Source organism: Adiantum capillus-veneris, chromosome 14 (assembly GCF_014529385.1).
Source record: "Adiantum capillus-veneris isolate H3 chromosome 14, ASM1452938v2, whole genome shotgun sequence".
Taxonomy (NCBI): domain Eukaryota; kingdom Viridiplantae; phylum Streptophyta; class Polypodiopsida; order Polypodiales; family Pteridaceae; genus Adiantum; species Adiantum capillus-veneris.
Window position 1 is genome coordinate 158,844,800 of NC_140944.1, and position 21,259 is coordinate 158,866,058.

The following is a 21,259-nucleotide window of genomic DNA, read 5'->3' on the forward strand; positions in this document are numbered from 1 at the left end:
TCACACCCACACACAGAGAAAGAGAGCTGGAGAGATGAAGCTATGGAACCATCTTGTCAATGCCCACACGGAAATTCTTTTAGAATCCTAGCTTCGTGGCCCTTGTTCCCACAATCCTCCACGTAGGACTACGAGCCCCAGCTCTGCCCACTAATAATATCACATTTCCTCCCCCTTAAGAAATGTTCCCCTAGCTTCCTGGCCCTTGTTCCCATGCAGGACTGCGAGCCTCGGCTCCGCCCACTAATAACATCACATTTCCTCCCCCTTAACAAATATTTTCGTCGTTGAAAACACGATTGAAAGGTTGTATCTTAAAAGTGGGAAATTCATTTTGAATAATACTTACTTGCTCCCATGTTGAACTCTCTTTAGCACAATCCTTCCACTTAACTAAACACTCTTTGTATTGTACTTCTAGTTCTTTTTCTCTTGTGTTTAGTATTCTCTCTTGTTCATGTGGAAGAAATTGAGTATCTATGAGTTCCACTATCTAATAATCTTGAATAACATTATCACATTGACCCAACTTCTTTTTGAGTCTTCTAACGTGTGGAATACTGGATGTATGTCACTTGTCTTTGGTAATTGGAGTTTGTAAGCCATATCTCCAACTCTCTTTAGTATTGTGAAAGGTCCACAATATTTTGATGATAACTTTGGACATGGTCCCATCTCCATGGTTTCAGATTTTTTAAGCACTTTCAAATAAACTTGATCCCCTTCCTAAAACATAAGAGGCCTTCTATGTAAGTCAGTATATGTTCTTGCTCTATCTTGAGCCTTTTTGATACTGTATTTAGCAAGTTTAAGCACCTCATTCATATCTTCTTAAAAATTCTTTAGCTGCCTGTGATTTTTCCTTTTGCAATCCTACTGCATAAGGAGATCTAGACTGAAACCCGTACATTAACATAAATGGACTATATCCAGTGGAAAGTGCTTGGCACTATTATATGAAAACTCTACTATAGGTAAGTACTGTTCCCAATTAGTTTGCCGTTTACTTACATATGCTCGTAACATATCTTTTAGGATTTGATTAACCCTTTCAGTTTGACAATCAGTTTGAGGATGCTCAGCTGTACTCATGCTAATTTTAGTGTCCAACCTCTTAAACACATCTCTCCAGAAATGGCTATTAAACTTCCTATCTCTATCTAACACAATGTCTGTTGGTAAGACATATAGTCAATAGAGGTTTTCTACAAATAATCTAGCCAATTCACGAGATTTAACATAAGATTTACTTGTTATAAACCTAGCCATTTTGGTTAATCTATCCACTATTACCCAGACAGAGTTGTGCCCCCTATGTGTTTTAGTAGGTAATCCAACTATAAAGTCCATGGAGATACTCTCCCATTTCCACGCCGAAGGAATGTCTAATGGATGGAGTAATCCTCCCATCTTAAGCCTTTCAGCTTTATTGATCTGGCATTCTTCACATTTAACCACATAATCTAGGACGTCCTTGTGCATTCCAGACCAATAAAATTGCCTTTTAACAAGTCCTGTTTATACATAGGTGTCCCACACTTGGACTATCGTGAAACTCATAGAGTATCTGGCACCTAACCTCTTCATCTTTTAGGACACATACCCTACCTTTGTAGAGTAAATAGCCATCATCTATGGCAAAATTCTTCCACTTGAATCCTTGTAAAGCACCCGTCAATGCTTCATTCTCATTGGAAACCTCTTGTTCTGTATCCTCTTTCTGAATGGTTTTGGAATAGGTATTTCCCTCTTAATGATTCAAGTAGATCACTATTGAATCGCATAAAACTCAATTCATTTATCATAGGCATCATGTAAGGGAATCTGCAACCACATTATATTACCCTTTATGATACCTAAGCTCATAATCAAACTCTTGTAAGAGTTCAACCCATCTCGCCTTACGACCTTTCAATACTATTTGATTGGAAAGCCACGTAATGATTTCCCCATCAAACACTATCATAACCTTAGCACTATACAAATAGTGCTTCCATTTTTTCAATGCATGGACAATAGCATGAAGTTGCAATGCAGAAGCATGCAAGCGAGGAGTGTAGTGAAGGTGGAGTGAAGAAGATGATGAGACACATATGTAGTGGAATCACTCACAATAGTGAGCTAGTGTTTAAGTCCTTATTGTTTTCTATAGTATGAATGGTCAGTGCTAGTGTCTAGGGCTGGCACATTAGGCTTTACCACCCCAACAACCTCCCACTTAAAGGCCAATGTGCCTTTGGGGTATAAAATATACAAGTATGTACAACCATGCTAGAATAAACCATCTAACTCACGCCCATAATTGCCCGACAGTGTGCAAATTGCTCAAAAGCTAGACCTTTGGTGAGAAGATCTGTAGGGTTATCATCAGTGTGCACCTTCACAAGCTCAATATGCTTGATCTCAAGCACATCCTAAATGAAGTGGTACTTCACATATTTACGGTCTGTCTTTGCATGGAACAATGGATTCTTTGCCAACATAATCACACTCTAACTATCACAGTGTAATGTAGGCACCTCAATAGAAATTCCCAAGTCTCTAAGCAAGCCATGTAGCTTCCTTGTTGCAAGCCTCAGATGCTGCAATTTACTCAGCTTCGGTGGTTGACATGGATGTGCAATTTTGCAAACGAGACCACCAATAAAAATGAAGACATAACAGAAAGTTGAAGATTTATGTGTTAGAGGCTTCTACCATTAGAGACTAGCTATTGTAACAAATGTGCTAGTAGAGCCCATAGCACACTTGTTATATATATGTACCTGCATAGTCCATTGATCCACAATCTTACTGAATAAAACTACATGTGTATACATACATGCATGTGTGTGTGTGTGTAGATCCCTATACCTCTCTCTATATATATATATGTGTGTGTCCGTGTGTAGATCCCTATACCTCTCTCTCTCTCTATATATATATATATGTGTGTGCATGTGTAGATCCCTATAACTCTCTCTATATATATATATGTGTATGTGTGTGTGTGCGTGTGTAGATCCCTATACCTCTCTCTCTCTCTAACACACATGGATGTGTGTGTGTAGATCCCTATACCTCTCTCTCTCTCTCTCTCTCTCTCTCTCTCTCTCTCTCTCTCTCTCTCTCTCTCTCTCTCTCTCTCTCTCTCTCTCTCTCTCTCTCTCTCACACACACACACACACACACACACACACACATGGATGGGTATATATATGTACATATTATTTTCTGCTTTAGGAAATGTGTTACTGGAATTCATTTAAATACACACATACACATACATACATACATACATATACAAAGGTATGGAGTTACCCATTTAGACTAAGTGTTGTATTTGGGTTTGTAGGAATGATTTGAACATGTTGGTCCACATGGCCACACCAAAGGAAGTTTCAATAAAGCCTTGGCTAGATCCATCGAATGTAGGTCAAGAGTTAACAAGAAGGCAGGCATGGTGGTAAGAGTTCTGAAGACTTATATTTTCTAAACGAGTGAAAAAAAGTAAGTATTTGACTAAACTAAAAAAATATTAATAATGTTTTTAAAGGCTAGCTTCAATCTTTGTTGGTTTTTAAAAATAGTTGGTTTTCTTACACTAAAGGTTGGTTTTTACTAACACTTGCCATGACCCACTGAAGGTAGGTCATTAATAATGGCTTAATTATTGGGGTGAAGCTAGATATTAAAATAGCTACATAGTATGTGAATGGGAGGATGTTAGAGAGAGAAAGAGAGAGAGAGAGAGAGAGAGGTTTTCCATATACACGCTCACTCATATTGATGTGGCATATATATTTGCAAAAAAGGTAAAATAGGATCCATCCCGCCGACGGAGGCAGTGGGAAATGCTACTAGTTAATTTAAAAAACAAATAATTAATTAAGAAGATCTAGAAGAAGGTATGGGCACATAAAATGTCTTTACCTCAAGCCCCATTTTCTTTGGGTTGGTTCATCCATCACTTCTAGCCTACAAAATGTCTCAACACTTCATGTGAACCCCCAAGTCAATAAATTGAGCATGACGATTCTGGCACATCTATCGCCTCTCTTCAAATGGCTCCATGCTCAATATCACCTCCACCCCAGAATGGCGTGCAAGCACTAACGCTTCCCACACACACTCAACCTCTCCATCACCTCTCTGGGTAGCGCATACACTAGCGTAATCTACTCCAACGCCCTCCATCCGGTTCCATATTCGATCATCTAAGGCCAATGTAATACAGCTGCACCTCATTACCCACCCAAAATTTGCACTACTAAGGCTCCACACATGCACTTTATCGGTTGTCCCTCTAACCATGCTTTCTGTCCTATAAGTGCATCATTCAATTACTCCAATCCATGCACCTTGCTTATCCTCATCACCCTCTCACATGGCCTCCTTAGCTTCCCATGAACTCGTGACATTTGTAAAATGGGCCCAAGGCTCCCAAATTCAACTATGCACATAGGCTTCCCATCTTCCCACACACCGGCTCCATCTAGAGCAAGAATACCCCCTCACTTCATGTGTTAAACTCTCACAAGCTCTCTACCAACATTTCACCTACTTAGGCGATCCCAATTAGTATGGGTAATCTTACTCATCTACTTGGGCATTGCAGGTGCTCCCATGGTAGGCACAAGTAGAACCCATCCACTACTATGCTACATTGCCCAAAATGGGTAAAGTAGCCTTGGCTTTCCATGGTAGCCGTAAACTTCCCTTTTAAAAAGTCCAAAAGATCAAGTATTGTGAGTGTGGGAGCACACGACCTTTTTGTAGAGCTTGGGTAAAATTAATACGAGCCCAAGTTGAGGCAGAGTCAGGTTACTGTTGTGCTACTTGTGCTCGCGTGAGGATGCTCTTATAAAATCCATACACTATCGGTATTTTATAATGTGCTCTCACATCAAACACTCCCTTACCCACTTGAAAATTCCTTGCTATTAGCCCACAAGCTTACTCATATAGCTAAGCCTCAGGGGATGCACCATTAGAAAACCCTAGGTATCACGTGTGTTCAAGAGGTATTTAAAAAACCCCATCATTAAAATTTCTCCCCTAATAAAATTATTTTTTCTAAAATTGAATTAAAAAACCTCTCTTGTTAATTTAATCCTGTTAAATTTTCTCAAAAAAACTAATTAAAATCCCCCTCTTTTAAATGCACATGGTACACTAAATTATTTTATGGTGCACCCCCTGAGATCTAAGCCTTCTCTCTCCCCATCCATAGTCTCACACGCACTACAGCAAGGTTTCCACTATTGTCTTCAAAAACTAGGCAAACCTCCATCAGCTACCACCTACTCAAAGAGCTAGTTGTCAAAGCTTACATCAAGCTCCACTATGTGGCTACAACTCAAAATGCTGATATGATATGGTAGTGATGTGTGTGACACACTCGAGACCATCGTGACACTTTTTCCCTCACTAGGATGTTTTTTCCCTCGTGCATTGTATATATGCCCAAAGCAGGCTTCTTCACCTTGAGCAAGGCAGCTTACACTACCCTCGAGCAGGTCTATCTTCATCATCTTGCGGAATCCTCTTAGGTGAAGGTAGATCTAGATATTGCATGTTGTTTCCATAGTAAAGAGCATTTTTATGACTTTTAGGCCGTTTCAGGCGCATTTCAGGGGTCGTCTGCATGCTGCAAGGTTTTTGTAGAGCTTTTTGAAGCTCTTGGATTTTTTTTTGTTCTTCACTAAAATTAGAAAATTTCTCATAGATTTGTTGTTTTGACACTATGTGTGCCCCTACAGGTTATGTGAGTGGTTTTTGTCTTTTTGGCAGGTGAATGGTTTGGTCATTATAGGCTTTCTTCTCGCGACAATGTCTGATAATTTTGTATTTCGCATGTTGTTTGCTAATGACAAGCTTGATGGAAACAATTATCCCCATTGTTGCCTCATGTATTACATTCCAAAGGTTTTTGGAATAGTGTGCAGGGTATTGATGTACGTTCAGGATTTGTGATAGATTCTGGTATAGTTGAGGATGGCACTGGTCCTAACACATCTAGTGCCATAGTAGTCTTACTCACTACATAATAGGTATGTGCTATAGTATTCTTACCCACTACTGAATAGATTTGTTGGGATGATAGAGATGTGCAGACACACACCTTGAGGATGTCACAGGTCCTACCACATCTAGTGCTACAGTAGTCTTACCCACTATTGAATAGGTTTGTGCTATAGTAGTCTTACCCACTACTGAATAGGTTTGTTGGGATGATAGAGATGTGCAAGCACATGCCTTGATTGCATTATTTGTTAAACATACCATTCTCCCACACATTCCTTCAGCAAGGATAGTCAAGTAGGCTTGGGACATTCTTGCCTATTTGCAAGGATGCCATGCCAGTATATGTGATGGTATCGACGTCAAAAATGCATAGGTATTTTACGTCAAAAAATACTCCAGTATTTAGCAAGGATTTCTATCCAGTCCCCCCCCCCCCGATGGGCTCATGCAGTTTGCTGGTTTGTGCCAAATTTATGCTACTTTAAAGGGGTATGTTGGTTTGGAAGCACCCATGAGCCCCTAGAGCCCCTCTTTGCAATGCTACAATGTCCTACAATACCCTTATAATGCCATGTTCCATTGCCCCTTGAGACCCTCTTTGTGGTGACGCATTGTTCCATTTGCTTCGCATATGTCCCACTTGGAAACGAGTATATATTTTTATGTAATATTGTCCCTTGATGTCCCAATTTTTTGTTGACATTCACCATTGACACAATGAATTCTCCTTTAATGTTTGAGTATTCCGCTACTCTTCTTGTCATCGCTCGTTGAATCACTTCCACAGGGGCCTGTATGGGAGCCACGTTCACGTGGTGGGCCCTGAACTTAGGTCTCATGAGTTTTAAGACCAAGAGCTCCCAATTAGCGAGGGGGTAGGATGGATGTACTTTGCATATTGAATGTGATGTGATTGTGTGCATGCATACTTAAATGTGGTTTGTAATTTATAATGCAATGTGTAATGGTTGTCACTCTTTTTTTGCAGGTAATTTCTAGTTTGGAAAGCATCACACGTTGATTGAAGATGGCATCAAATAAGTATAGTTACTTGTCATATAGACTTATGTGTCCATGCAACCAATGTAAGGAATCAAAGTTACACAAAAGGAGTGTATGCATGGAGCATATTGAAGACTATGGGAAATTTGACTCAAGTATTCTGGACTCCCAAGTAGAGTTACTTGTCAGATTGGCTTATGTGTCCATGCAACCAATGTAAGGGATCAAAGTTACGTAAAAGGAGTGTATACATGGAGCATACTGAAGACTATGGACAATTTGACTCAAGTATTATGGACTCCCAAGTAGAGGCATTGGCAAGGAATGAGACTGTTGATTTCTCTTTAGTTCAAACACTCCAAAAGCACGATAAGGAAAAATCATAGACATCTTCAAGTAGCCTCGATCCAATGTGATAGTGACATGGAGGAGATGATTGGTGCATTTTTTATAAGTGATACAGGCGATGTATGCATCGACAACGATGGGGATGATGAGGAGAAAAATGACAAAGATCAAATGGAGGAAAGATTGCACACCAATATTTACAAGATCACGCGCATCTACTCTAAGGGCTCGTCTTTTTATCTTTAACCTACAATCAACTTATGGGTGGAGTGACAATAGTGTGTCAACACTATTTCAACTCTTAAAGGAATCTTTTCTTCTGATTGATAATATATTGTCATCATCCCGTGATGAGCCCAATAAGATATTGGCGAGTATAGGGATGGACTACACATCCATTCATGCATGTCCCAAAGATTATGTGATTTATAGAAAGGAGTATGCGTCACATATAAATTATCCAATTTGTGGAATGGATAGATATCATCAAGATGTTCAATGCTCAATGGTGCCCATAAAGGTTCTATGCCATTTTCCTATTATCCCCTGCATACAAGACATGTTTCATTATTGTAAGGGATTGGCAGAACTAATGTCTTGGCACTCACTTCATTGCTCTACTAATGGAATAATGTGTGTCCCATGTGACTCAAAGGCATGTCAACACATAGAACAAAAATGGTCTAATTTTACGTAGGAGACCCGCAATATCTATTTGTGCCTTGCAATAGATGGTTTGAATCCTTTTGGTGTGCAATCAACTACTTAGAGCATGTATTACTGGTGAGCTATAATATACCTCCATGGTTAATAATAAAAAAAGGACACTTATTATTATCACTTCTTTTGCCAAGTAAATATAAGGTAGATGTGTATTTACAACCATTAATAGAAGAATTGTACAACCGATACGCATAGCTACACCGATGCAATTTGGGACATTCTAATGTGGGAAGCAGCCTACACACCGACGCATAGCTACAATTCGGGGCATTCTAATGTGGACAATGCATGACTTTCCAGGTTATGGAGAGTGCACAGGACGTGCAACAAGTGGGTATCATGCATGTCCCATTTATGGCCCTAAACTACAAGCTCGCTATTCTAAAGCATTAAATATGATGGTGTATAAGGGTCATGTCCGATACCTTCCTGAAGGCCACGTTATGTGTGATGGGTATCTTAGACGCCCACCCCAAGAAAGATGGTCACCATCAATGCAATATAGTTCTTGGATGGTATCGAATGAGCAAAATCACCCATTTGAAATGAAGCGCTTATCCATTCTACACCAACTTCCCTATTGGCAAGACCTACTAATCATAAGTCTTCTTCATCCCATGCACATATTCAAGAATGTAGTTCAAACCATATGGGATCACTTCATAGGTATGCAAGACAAAGGTATGGTACTGCGAAGGTTCAAAGAAGAGAAATGATCCTTCCATTTCATCCACTTTCTATTGCTTTCAACTCTATCAACTACTATGTTGACATGGCCCAGGTGAGATCTTTTATCTCCAGCAGAAAGTGAACGTCACATCTATGGCTCTCATTGTAAGATACTAACTAAAACAATCCTAGTAGGTAGTAGGAACATTGTATGTTGGAACAGTAGTAGTTCAGCCACCACATTTATGAACAAGTCCTTTATTCCTTTCCATTATGTAGTTCATGCCTTACCTAAATAGTATTGTAAATTATGCCTTACCTAAACAGTATTGTAAATTGAATGTAGGAAATCAAAGTGCAAGTTGTTTCTAGTGATAGCTACGATAAGTAAGTATCTTACAGTCCTAGTGGGTGTTAGTAATGCTGAAAAGAGTACTCTAATGGATGTTTTAGCTGGAAGCAAGACAGGTGGATATATAGAGGGTGGCATCTGCATTTCTCGGTATCCTAAGAAGCAAGAAACATTTGCTAGGATCGCAGGTTAATCATGAGCATGATATCCACTCCCCAAATGTCACTGTAAAAGAATCTCTTGTATTCTGCATAGCTTCGTCTACCAGTTGAAGACAAAAAAACAAGAATGGTAACTTCTCAGCTATTCTTTTATCAAATTTGCAAAATTAAAATTGACTTCAAAAAAATACGACTGTATGATGCAAATGTTTGTGTACTTTAAATAATAGCTAAGAAGTTACCATTCTTGTTAGTTTGTCTTTTGCTGGTAGATGAAGCCATTCAGAATACAGGAGATCAATTATCAAATTTGCAAAATACAAATTGACTTCAAATAATATGACTGTGTGATGCAGATGTTTGTCTTCCTGGTGTCAATCGAATTTCCACAGAGCAAAGAAAGAGACTCGCAATTGCTGTTGACCCTTCTTTCATCTTTATGGTTAAGCCCACATAGATGCATGAGCTGCAGCTATCTTCATGAGAACATGGCAGATACTAGGTGGATAGTAAAATGCACAATACATCAGCCAAGCATTGACATATTTGAAGCCTTTGATGAGGTTTGTAGGACACCCTAATATACCATCTAGTATCTATTTATATGGTCAACTTACAGATTCTTTCTTTGAAAGCTTCCTTTCATCAATAGATTGTTTCTTGAATCTCTTCAAATTCAGTGAAATTTTTTGCATAATTGCTTATCTTTAATGCCAGCTGTGTTTCCTAAAACGAGGCTGGCAGGCAATCTATGCAGGTCCTTCAGGTCTTCACTCTTGCCATATTGTAGATTATTTCTAGGTATTTCATCACATACAGAATGAAACTAAGCTTCATTTTTCGCCCTTCAGTATCACATCCCCAAATATTTCAAAAGCACCATTTTACCCATTACAGCACAATATGAGTGATTAATAGAACCAGCATACTCATGCAGTTTCTTTCTAACTCAAAAAGCTCAGACATACGCATGCAAATTACAAAAGCGAAGGAAAATCGTACCAAAAGTGGTTCGTGTAAGAACAATACAAGGCATGTGCCAACACCATCTGCACACTAACAGTTGATTGTGTTCATACCACGACAGCCATAATTTGCACTCGTCTTATCTAATAAGAACTCACCTCCCATTGCTCCATCCCATATCCAGGGTACCTTGCACAGAGGAACGGTGTGTCGGTTTACAATATAAGGGATAAAAGTGAGGAATGTCCATCAATGATGGCAAATAAGAGCCTGATAATCCTTCGTTTGTGATCTAAATGATTGTTGTATATCAAGGAAGACTTTTCGGCCATAAGCATGTTTTCATACATCTCACCAGATCATCAAACCCTCTTTCCACCATGTTGAGCCAATTTCCAACATCTGGTGCCAATCAATTGGGGGAAAACAACACTACCACTTTTTGCACAAGATTCAAATGGTATGTACCCTGGCACTGAGACCTAAAGCTAGAATGCGGGTGCCTTGTTGATTTTAGTAAACCCATCAGTAGTTCTTTCAAAGCATCACATGCTTTAACAGAAGGCTAACCATCTGTAACAAGTACACATTATTTTCTTTGCATTCATGCTTTAGCTTGTCTGCAGAGGAGCCTTGATTACAAGTGTTTGCCATCTATAAAACTACCAAGAGTAAATGAAATTGGAAAGAAAAGTGTTGCACTACCGAAAACCTAGCAAAGGTCAATATATTTAGGATATGTCTCTACACATTATATGCTGACAAAACACACACGCACACACACACACACATATAACACACATGCACATACATCTCATTCATTTAAATCTACAACTTTATATATTTAGGATATATGAGAGAGAGAGAGAGAGAGAGAGAGAGAGAGAGAGGGAGGGGGGGGGGGGGGGGGGGGGGGTGTTGTTATATGGTAGCCTTGTTTATTGTGTCCTTTGATTTAGACCAGTAAGGCTACTTACATGAACATTGGATTGAGAAAAATGGATTTTTGCTTTGGAAAATTTGAGATAACATGTGCAAAGAAAGCAGACCCAAATGTTTTCGATACTTTAATGTTAGTGTTGAAGCTCTTTACCTTTATAGCATTTGTGTTGTTTCTCATGATGCATGTAAAGATCATCTTGTAACCTTCTCCTATGCCTTTTTTGTTTTGGACCATTCCTTGACTGCCTTGTTGCATGTGAATGACAATTTGCTTCACTCATTCTTTCTTCTCTTGAGCTCTTACAGTGCCGCATCCCCTTCTCTCCACCTTTTCCACCTTCCATTGCCTTCATGCCGAATCGACGATACTGTGTCCACAATCTTGATACGCTCTGACTGAAATCGACGTGGATCCGTCGATCATCGATCACGGCATTGTTCATCTTGAAATAAGCATCTTCACAAGCTTCTCGAGTCTCGAATTCTATGAAAGCATAACATAAGCTGTTCTGGGACTTGTGGTCTTTGATAATCTCAGCTGAGAGAACTTTGCCGAATTAGAAAAGATGATTTCTAAATCCTCATCCTTGGTTATGGGGTTAAGCTTGCATACAAAAAGAACATTTTCAGGTGGCTTGATCTCAGCTTCTGGAATGTCTCCTATCATTTCAAGAACAACTGCTCTTGAATGTGCTTCCTTACAGAGCAAGAACTGTCCAGTTCCTTGCAATCTAGCTTCTCATCCATGGGGACCCAATCATCTTCTAGCCTCACTTCATGATCTATAGCAATGGGTGAGCTTTGTGCATGAGCTCATCAATCTGAGCAGGATCTTCGAAAGGATCTTCGAGCACATATGTGTGCTTAATCCTTATGTTTTGATACGGGCAATGCTCTGCATCGACGTATGCGTCGTTGATCTTCATGAGGACATCCAGACCCTTCCTGACAACGCCGAACACAGTATACTTGCCATCTAGGTAGTCCAGATGGGGTTTGGTAGTGATGTAAAACTGAGAAGCATTGAGATTGGGTCCAGCACTTGCCATGGCAACGACACCGACTGTATCGTGCATGATGTGGGGATGGATCTCATCTTTGAAGAATGTTGCTTGTGGCCGCGCAGGAGCTTGTAGAAAGAGTGCCCACCAGAGCCTGTAGCGGTGGGATCGCCAGTCTGGACAAGGAAGTCCTTATGGACGGTGTGGAAGAGGCAATTGTTGTAATATTTGATCTTGCAAAGCTTCAGGAAATTTTGGGAGGCGAGAGGGCAGTCGCTGGTGTAGAGGACCACCACCATGTCGCCCAGGCTTGTGTTGAGGAGTACGGCCATCTCTCTCTCTCTGTGTGTGTGTGTGTGTGTGTGTGTGTGTAAGCACACCGTTTACCCCAGGGTTCGGGAAAAGGTAGGTTCGTCTTAACCAAGAGCGTGTTCAAATTTACTTGGTGAGCCAAAGGTGCTCTTTAGTATTTGAACGCACAAGCCACCACCACGTGGCATTAAAAAAGCTCATTCAAAATCTCTGTAAAAAAACGCTCCCGTCAAAACGTCTTTTGAAAAACGCTGTGGTCCAGACGGGAAATCTGCCTCTCTCTCTCTCTCTCTCTCTCTCTCTCTCTCTCTCTCTGCGATGCCAAGGAGGGCCGTAATTTTTAGGCAGGGTGAATGCGATGGCGGGTCTGAGTAGCTGGCTGGGAGTGGCACCTAGGCGCGAAACATACGATTTCGAGTAGAGGGGTGTGTAACGAAACTTTGACACAGCAGCGCTGTAGGCATGGCTTCTTGGGTAGGCCTAAGACACAGCTTGCAGACGGCCACCATGCTTTTCTTCTATGCTCCATTCCGATTTCTGAACGCAGCAGCCACCACGTGGCATTAGATATAAATTTTTTTTAAAAGATCGCTCGGCGTGAAAAGCTACCAGGTGAATAAAATAAAAAGCACAGTCGCAAATCATCAAGCTGCATTGCAGTCGCAGATCTCTGTTCTAAATGCTTGCCAACTTGATGAGCCCTCAACTTGATGAACCCATGGCAGAGGTCTCTGTTCTAAATAGAAGATATCACATTTCAATCAATGATCAGTTGGCCTAATCTAGAGTCGAATCACCAACGCTCATTGCCTTTCCAAGCCCGTTTAACACCTTTTTCTATTGTTGCTATCTGGTTGTTGGCGATGCAGACTGCAGAGGCAGAAGAAATGGAATGAGTAAACCTCAAAGAGGACATGAGATTAGAAAAGCATAGCAGGATCGATCACGCCAAAGCTTCTAATGGTTATCCTCAAGTAATTATAAGCCATTGGCTTTAGTGCAGCTGCTTGCGCTTTTAGCAGAGTGTGTAAGGGGATTAGTGGCAGACATCTCAATGTCGAGGGAAAGGCATTGGGGAATATTGCCACTAGTGCAAGTCATGGTCTGATGAGCCGTTGGCTTCAGTTGTACTCCTCGACCAACTTTGTTGATAGCCTATCAGAAAATTTGATGAGGCAAGAATTTCGAACAATTTGAAGACAAACAAACACATCTCTCATGACTAATTGAATGTAGAATATGGTGTCCGCGAGAGTTGGTTAATGTGTAGCTCCAAGGAGATGCAACAACATTGTAGTGGAAGTCAAGTAGTAAATCATGCAGGTGCCATTACAGTGCTAATCAGGATCAAAAGAATAGACAAAGAGCAGAAGCAGAAGCTAATTCTTTTTTTCACACAAAGAGATTTGATGCTAGAGAAGCTGACGTACACGGACTGCGGAGTAATGGCATTTCTGGAGACAAGCATACCAATATGTCAGCACCTATAGCCTCCAAGAGCAGTTCCCTCATGTCCATTCAACAACTCGGTGGGATAGCAAACACTCTATAGACAATATGGCCAATATTGCAGCCTCATGCTCGTTCACTTTCTACATGCAACTTTCTATAGGATGTCATGCTCTGTAAACATGGCAACGGACCTTGAATTGCTTTAGTTCCTGACCATTATTCGTGAAAGAAAACCAGTTGTAGATGAGATCAATTGTACCTTGGGTACATGTATTATAGATGAAGCACATATGCATGACTGCATCAACAACTCTACTCCAATAATTAACTCACAGATGAGACTTCCAATACTATAAAAAACCTGGCCTTGAATAAGTTGCACAATCAAACTGACATTACAAAAGTTGAAATAAAGACGAAGGGATGTAACATAGATGTCCTTCAGTAGTGGCTCCTAGAGCCTAAGTTCAACGAGTTAGATTTGATCGCAATTGGCATTTGCTGCATGATCGCTAAAAACACTGACTTAACAATTGGTGTGGCAAACGGTACAACATGCGTTGTCGATGCCATAACACAAAACAAAGAAGGTGAGGTTACATTTATCGCTGTCCTCATTCATTATACTCATAATAACTACAAAAGAAGAATGGAAAAACACAAATAACTACAAAAGAAGAAAGGCAAAATATAGTCAACATCCACCTTCTATGCTACCAACCATTCGATGAAAATTTTCTTTTTAAAATACTTTCCGTTTGCAAGAATTTATATGTAGCACGTATGCTAGAAAAAAACATTCATCAGTATACAACCTCGCTTCGATATAATCTCAACTATAACTATCCCTATAATCTCGAATAATTGATGCGCTTAACTTAATTTGTCTCCTCCCATAAACATTATTTCAAATGTGTATCCCTTCCAATCAGTGCTGCCCTTGCCAAATTAGTCATTCTCTTGTTTCCTTCAGTGCTAGATACTAAATATCAATTTGCATATGTTCTATGTATTCTATAGATATTATATAGCAAGGCCCACCAAGCAAGACTAGTTGTGCAAAGCCGACTCAAACTTACGGGAGAAGGAAACTAAACCGGCTCAAAATTTGGGAGTTTTTAGTTATATTTTTCAAATTATATGTACAAAAACCTCCTCAAATTGGTAAATAACCTCTTCAATTTGCGGTGAGAAGGTTTTTGAACCGGCTCACTAAAATATGTTTCCCGAGCACTGTTTACCCTACTTATAGAGTACACACACTTGCTTTTAGGCGAGAGGGCAGTTGCTGGCCTCATGACAATATGGCATGGCCAAATGACAGGATAGGGTCGGGATTAAATCTCCGTCTCATCGGATCCAAAATGTGAACTAGGCATGAACTAGAATTTTTTGAACTAGGGGTGAACTAAGTGTGAACTAGGTGCCAAATTTTCGGGCACGAAATTCAAAGAAGATTGCATGGGAATAACCAATTGATTCGAATATGAGATATCTAAAATTTTATGCCTCATAAATATGAATTGCTTCACTTAAATAAGGACAATAAGGTGATTGATATTACTAGGTGATGATACTTGAAATTTATCCTCAATATTGAAACTAGGGGAGAACTATAATGTAAACTAAGTGTAAACTATGAAATCTCTGGTTATAATGTGAACTAAGAGTAAACTATGATATTATTACTAGCTATAATGTAAGCTTGGAACCATGTTTAAGAATTGGTTTTTGATCACCCATAGTAGCTATCCTCTTGTTTGATCCTTTCCTTATAAGAGATGGAGTGTCTTGAAGGATACATAAGTGATTATGTGATCTCCGAGGATGATTCTTATAATGACACAAGCACCTATGAAACCAGCAACCATGAAGATGGTGAAGATCATCCTCAAGGAACTTTTACAAACTTAGAGGAGCTAAGGAGACAAATAACTTTTTCTTCATTGGATCCAAGTCAATATGTGTCTAATAGGTTCTACTCTTTTGAAAAGAAAATTTATGACTTAATGAAGGATGCAATGCAAGGAAACATTTCAGTGACCTTGGAGGCGTTGAAGTCTTGTGATTCTAGAGGCATGCTTGATTTAAAAAGATGGAGGAAAATGAAAGACAATCTATGCTTAGAAAAAAATGAAGATTTTTCCACATATCTTTGCTTAAGTTCGCTGCCAAAGATGAAAATCTCCTACATAGAGGAGTGGGAAAGCATTGTGCAAGAATGTCACACACAATGGGAGATGGAACATGTCATTTAGGTTTTGATGAAACTATCCAAAAAAATAATTCTACATGGTGTGTAGACATTAGAAGGCATGGGATTCCTATTGCATATGTGAAGGACCTCCTTGATGTTTGTGAATGTAAGATATGGAACCAAAATCCCAATGTATCCCAATCACATCCAAGAAAAGACACTACCATACTTCTTAGGCATGAAAGAGTGTTGAGGCATCAAATGTTGACGAAGATTTGATGGAGTGAGCACAAAGTGAGGCTAATAATGGTTCGTTCAAGTAAGTACCATGGCCGATACAAGACAGTTGTTGATTATGCATGCCATAGAGGTGAAAAGCAGAAAGGAAAGGAACTAAGAAGAGACTAAGGAGATCCAAGAAATGTGGTTGCCATTTCAAGGTGAGAGTAGTGTATTTTAAGGATACACAAAATGCCTCTATTTCATTATTTCCTCTTCATGAAGGGCATTCCCCTGGCACACGTGAGGATTTGTATCACTTACCAGTCCATCCAAATGTCATTGAATGTTGTATGGAAGATTTTATTTGATGTGGGTAGCTCACGGCATGTGGCAAAGATGTCTTTGTCAAAAGAAAGATTGCATTATGAGCGGTCTTCTCCAATTGATGAAGTAATGTTTAGGTTCTTTATGATTCAAAGGAGATTTCCATGTTGTCTTATCAAATACGGATTCAAGGTACTATTTATATGGCGTTTTAATATAACTTACACCTTGTCCTTGCTATCTTTATTCATGATATAGATTATTATTTTCTGTAAATGTAGGGAAGATCTCAAAAGATGACTGGACCGCCATGTGGAGTGAGTCTTGCATGTTAAAGGCTCAAAGCAAGGTATGCATTAAATTCTTCCTCCATATAAGTGTAAGGATGTGGTTAGTAAAAGTAAGCTAACATTAGTATCTTGCTAGGTGTGCTATTGCCAACCTTACAATCCTCATGCACAGGATGATAAGGATAAGCCTTTCATTATTATTATTCAAGATAATTGGATGCTAGACATGGCAATGCGATTTCTTACACATAATTCATGGGCTATTGATAGTACTTTCAAGACAAATGCGATTTATATGGAGCTGTATTACCAAACCAACATGCTATTGGGATAGCCATTTGGTTTTTGATGTGCACAAATGATCCAGGATCAACCATGAAAGTATTGCTCTAGAGAAAACCCTTAGGGTGATCTTTTCTAGAATTAAGGACGTCAACCTATGGCACTTGTTATTGACAAATGCCAAATAGAGCTTGATGCTTTTCTTAAAGTGGTCAATGAAGATCATTATTGTTGGGAAAACCAAGGCTTGGGACTCTGCCAACAAGTTTCTTGTCATATCCTTCTTTGTTGGTTCCATACAAAGAAATCATGGGTAGAGAATCTTCTTCCAAAGGTATGTATTATTTTTTAATATTGATGCACTATCTCTTGTGCTGCATTAGTATATGTGTATTAAAGAACCTTACATACATGTAGGTTCCAAAGGAGCGCCAAGATCATCTCTACTCTTCTATGACAACACTCATGTATTGTGTCAATGAGTTTGATTTTGAACACAACTAGAAGGGATTTTACAACACTATGTAGAATATGTGAATGTGCAAAGATATGTGACAAATGGATGGTGCGGACATGATTCTCCTTGGCATGAGAGATGGCCCAAGTTTGGTCGGCTATTCAATTATGGAAATGTGGACACAACAAACTTAGTGGAAAGATTATGGCAATACATAAAGTATACCCTTTTGTATGCACGAATCAATAGGTCTATCTTGGACCTTCTACATTCTCTTGTAGGTGATAGTACAACCGGCACTCGCACGGGTGGGACTTTGCTAGAGTTCTTCAAGCAAAAACAGAGATAGGTATTTCAAATTTGATCTATGGTTCAATCATTTTAATTTACTTTTTTTCATAACAAGTGATTTTTTTTAGTTGATTCGGGACGCTTTAGCATCCATAGCTCCTCAAAACACCACACTGCAAGACTACAGGGGCCGAGAAAATTTTACAACGATATGAGAATGATCCATCTTCTTTGCAAATCATAAATGACATGACATTATTATTTAAGCTCCAAAGTGTTTCTACGCTAAGTCATTGGTACTATGTGAGCATGCAACGCAATTATTGTGATTGCCCAGATTGGACAAGTGGTTGCAAAAACCTTTATGCCCTACGCCTAATCATAGAGAAGCATATCCCGTACTTGCTTCCCATTCTTCCAATTGTGGATAAAGCACATGGCATGAGCAAGGAGTATTTGTGTGAGGACACAAAGGTAGATCATTTGGAGGATGAGGAGAGTGACATGGAGAGCAAAGAGGAAAACTTGAGTTCTGGAGCGGATAATAGTGCAGTCTGACTTGTTTAGTGAAGTGAGAACATCCTTTCAAGATTGAGGTGAACTACAAGAGAGTAGTCTTCTAAAAAACTTTGATAAAAAATCCATATAAATGCATAAGACAAAGAGCTTAGGTATCACACGCATTCAGAAGCACTGCCAATTATTGGACATGTTACAGATCACAAAATAAGAAGCTTAAGAACCATAACTCTAAACTTCAAAACTACTCCCGAAAAAATAAACTAACCACAACAGGCGGTCTCAGACACCTACTACTACCCAACATGTTATTTGACTCAAACAACGATATTGAGAAAACTATACGCTAATGCAAATTTCTCTACTACGGAGAGAACTATGAGCTGAGACAACTTCCTCTACTTGTACAAACAAATTGCACAACTCCACAATGACTTCTCTTTTGCAATGCTATTAGGCGAGGCAATCTCCATTGGACAGAAAAATAAGAGCCTGAAAAGAATTCGCAATTGCTCAGACATCTTTCTCTGTAGTTTTCCCTCAGAATGTGGAAAGGCGACATGGTCTTCACAGACGAGAAAAGTTCACATGCTGTCGCAAGAAAATTCTCCAGTAGCTGAATCAGGTTTTCATAGATGACCAGATGTAGATAGAACATATACCAGAAACTGCATACATGGGGAGAATCGACATGGGAGGATTGCAATAATTTATCCAATAGATAGCCACACTCACATCAAATTGAAAATCCCGAGCCAAGCCGCTCCGTGCATCCTTCTCAGTAAAACCCATCTCATTTGCCATAAAACCTTCACAAATGCAGTATAGTCATGGCAGCACAAACCTAATATCCAGAAGAAGGTCCTCTGAAATTTGTTTAAAGTGAAGCAAATCCCATCATGTTTGTAAAATGACTAGCTGTATGGTATTAATTTAGCTCCAGACAACAAGCAACGAATAAATATGGTTCTTAAGCTTCTTATTTTGTGATCTGTAACATGTCCAATAATTGGCAGTGCTCTGACATGCCGTGTGATACCATAACTCTTTGTCTTATGCATTTATATGGATTTTTATACTGTTTTCCACTCTTATGTCTGTGAAAACAAGCAAACGTGACCTCAAGAAGACTTGGAGTAGAAAGAAGCTACAAGTGCTTCCATAGCTACATCTGTGCACATCCCTCTTGCAAAACACTCTCTGCTGCCTTCCTTCCTTCAACCTAGTCACATATAGTTCACACTAGTTTACATTGTATACACACAGTCCATATTCCCACGTCTTGCATAGTTCACATGTAGTTCACACATAGTTCACATTCCTCATATTTCCATGTGTCCATACATCCCTCTTGCTACAACTCTCTGCCTTCCTTCTCTCTCAACCTAGTTCACATATGGTTCACACCTAGTTTACATTGTATAACACATGGTCATATTCCTAGGTCTTGCATATTCACATGTAGTTAACACATGGTTCACATTTCATATTTTTCCATGTGTGCATACATCCCTCTTGATACAAGTCTCTGCCTTCCTCCTTTCAACCTAGTTCACATATAGTCCACACCTAGTTTACATTGTATACACATAGGGTCCATATTCCCAAGTCTTGCATAGTTCACATGTACTTCACACATAGTTCACAATAGTTCACATTCCTCATATTTCCATGTGTGCATACATAACTCTTGGTACAACTCCCTGCCTTCCTCCTCTTCAACTAGTTCACACCTAGATACACATATGGTTCATATTGCAGGTCTTGCATAGTTCACACACAGTTCACAATAGTTCACATGTTTACATTCCTTACATTGTATACACAAATGATCCATATTGCCAGGTCTTGCGTAGTTCACACACAGTTCACATATAGTTCACATATAGTTCACATAGTTTACATTCCTTATATTGTATACACAAATGGTCCATATTGCCAGGCTTGCATAGTCACATTGTGATTCACACATAGTTGACATTCCCCATATTTTCATGTGTGCACATTAGAGTAGTGTGCATACATCCCTCTTGGTAGAACTATCTACCTTCAACCTAGTTCACATTCCTCATATTTCCATGTGTGCATACATCTCTCTTGGTACAACTCTCTGCTTCCACCTCTTCAATATTTCACACCTAGATACATTGTATACACATATGGTCCATATTGCCAGGTCTTGCATAGTTCACACGCAGTTCACATATAGTTCACACATAGTTCACATAGTTTACATTCCTTATATTGTATACACAAATGGTCCATATTGTCAGGCCTTGCATAGTTCACACATAGTTCACATTGTGATTCACACATAGTTGACGTTCCCCATGTGTTCACATTAGAGTAGTGTGCATACATCCCTCTTGGTAGAACTATCTACCTTCAACCTAGTTCACATTCCTCATATTTCCATGTGTGCATACATCTCTCTTGGTACAACTCTCTGCCTTCCTCCTCTTCAATCTATTTCACACCTAGATACATTGTATACACATATGGTCCATATTGCCAGGTCTTGCATAGTTCACACGCAGTTCACATATAGTTCATACATAGTTCACATATAGTTCACATAGTTTACATTCCTTATATTGTATACACAAATGGTCCATATTGTCAGGCCTTGCATAGTTCACACATAGTTCACATTGTGATTCACACATAGTTGACGTTCCCCATGTGTTCACATTAGAGTAGTGTGCATACATCCCTCTTCGTAGAACTATCTACCTTCAACCTA

At 39.4% G+C, this 21,259-nt stretch overlaps 2 pseudogenes; both read right to left on the reverse strand.

Annotated features, from left to right (window-relative positions):
• Window positions 1-268: 268 nt before the first annotated feature.
• Window positions 269-916, reverse strand: LOC147443440 (uncharacterized; annotated as a pseudogene).
• A 10,381-nt stretch (window positions 917-11,297) lies between these two features.
• LOC147443441 (peptidyl-prolyl cis-trans isomerase CYP59 pseudogene) lies at window positions 11,298-12,610 on the reverse strand (annotated as a pseudogene).
• Window positions 12,611-21,259: the final 8,649 nt, after the last annotated feature.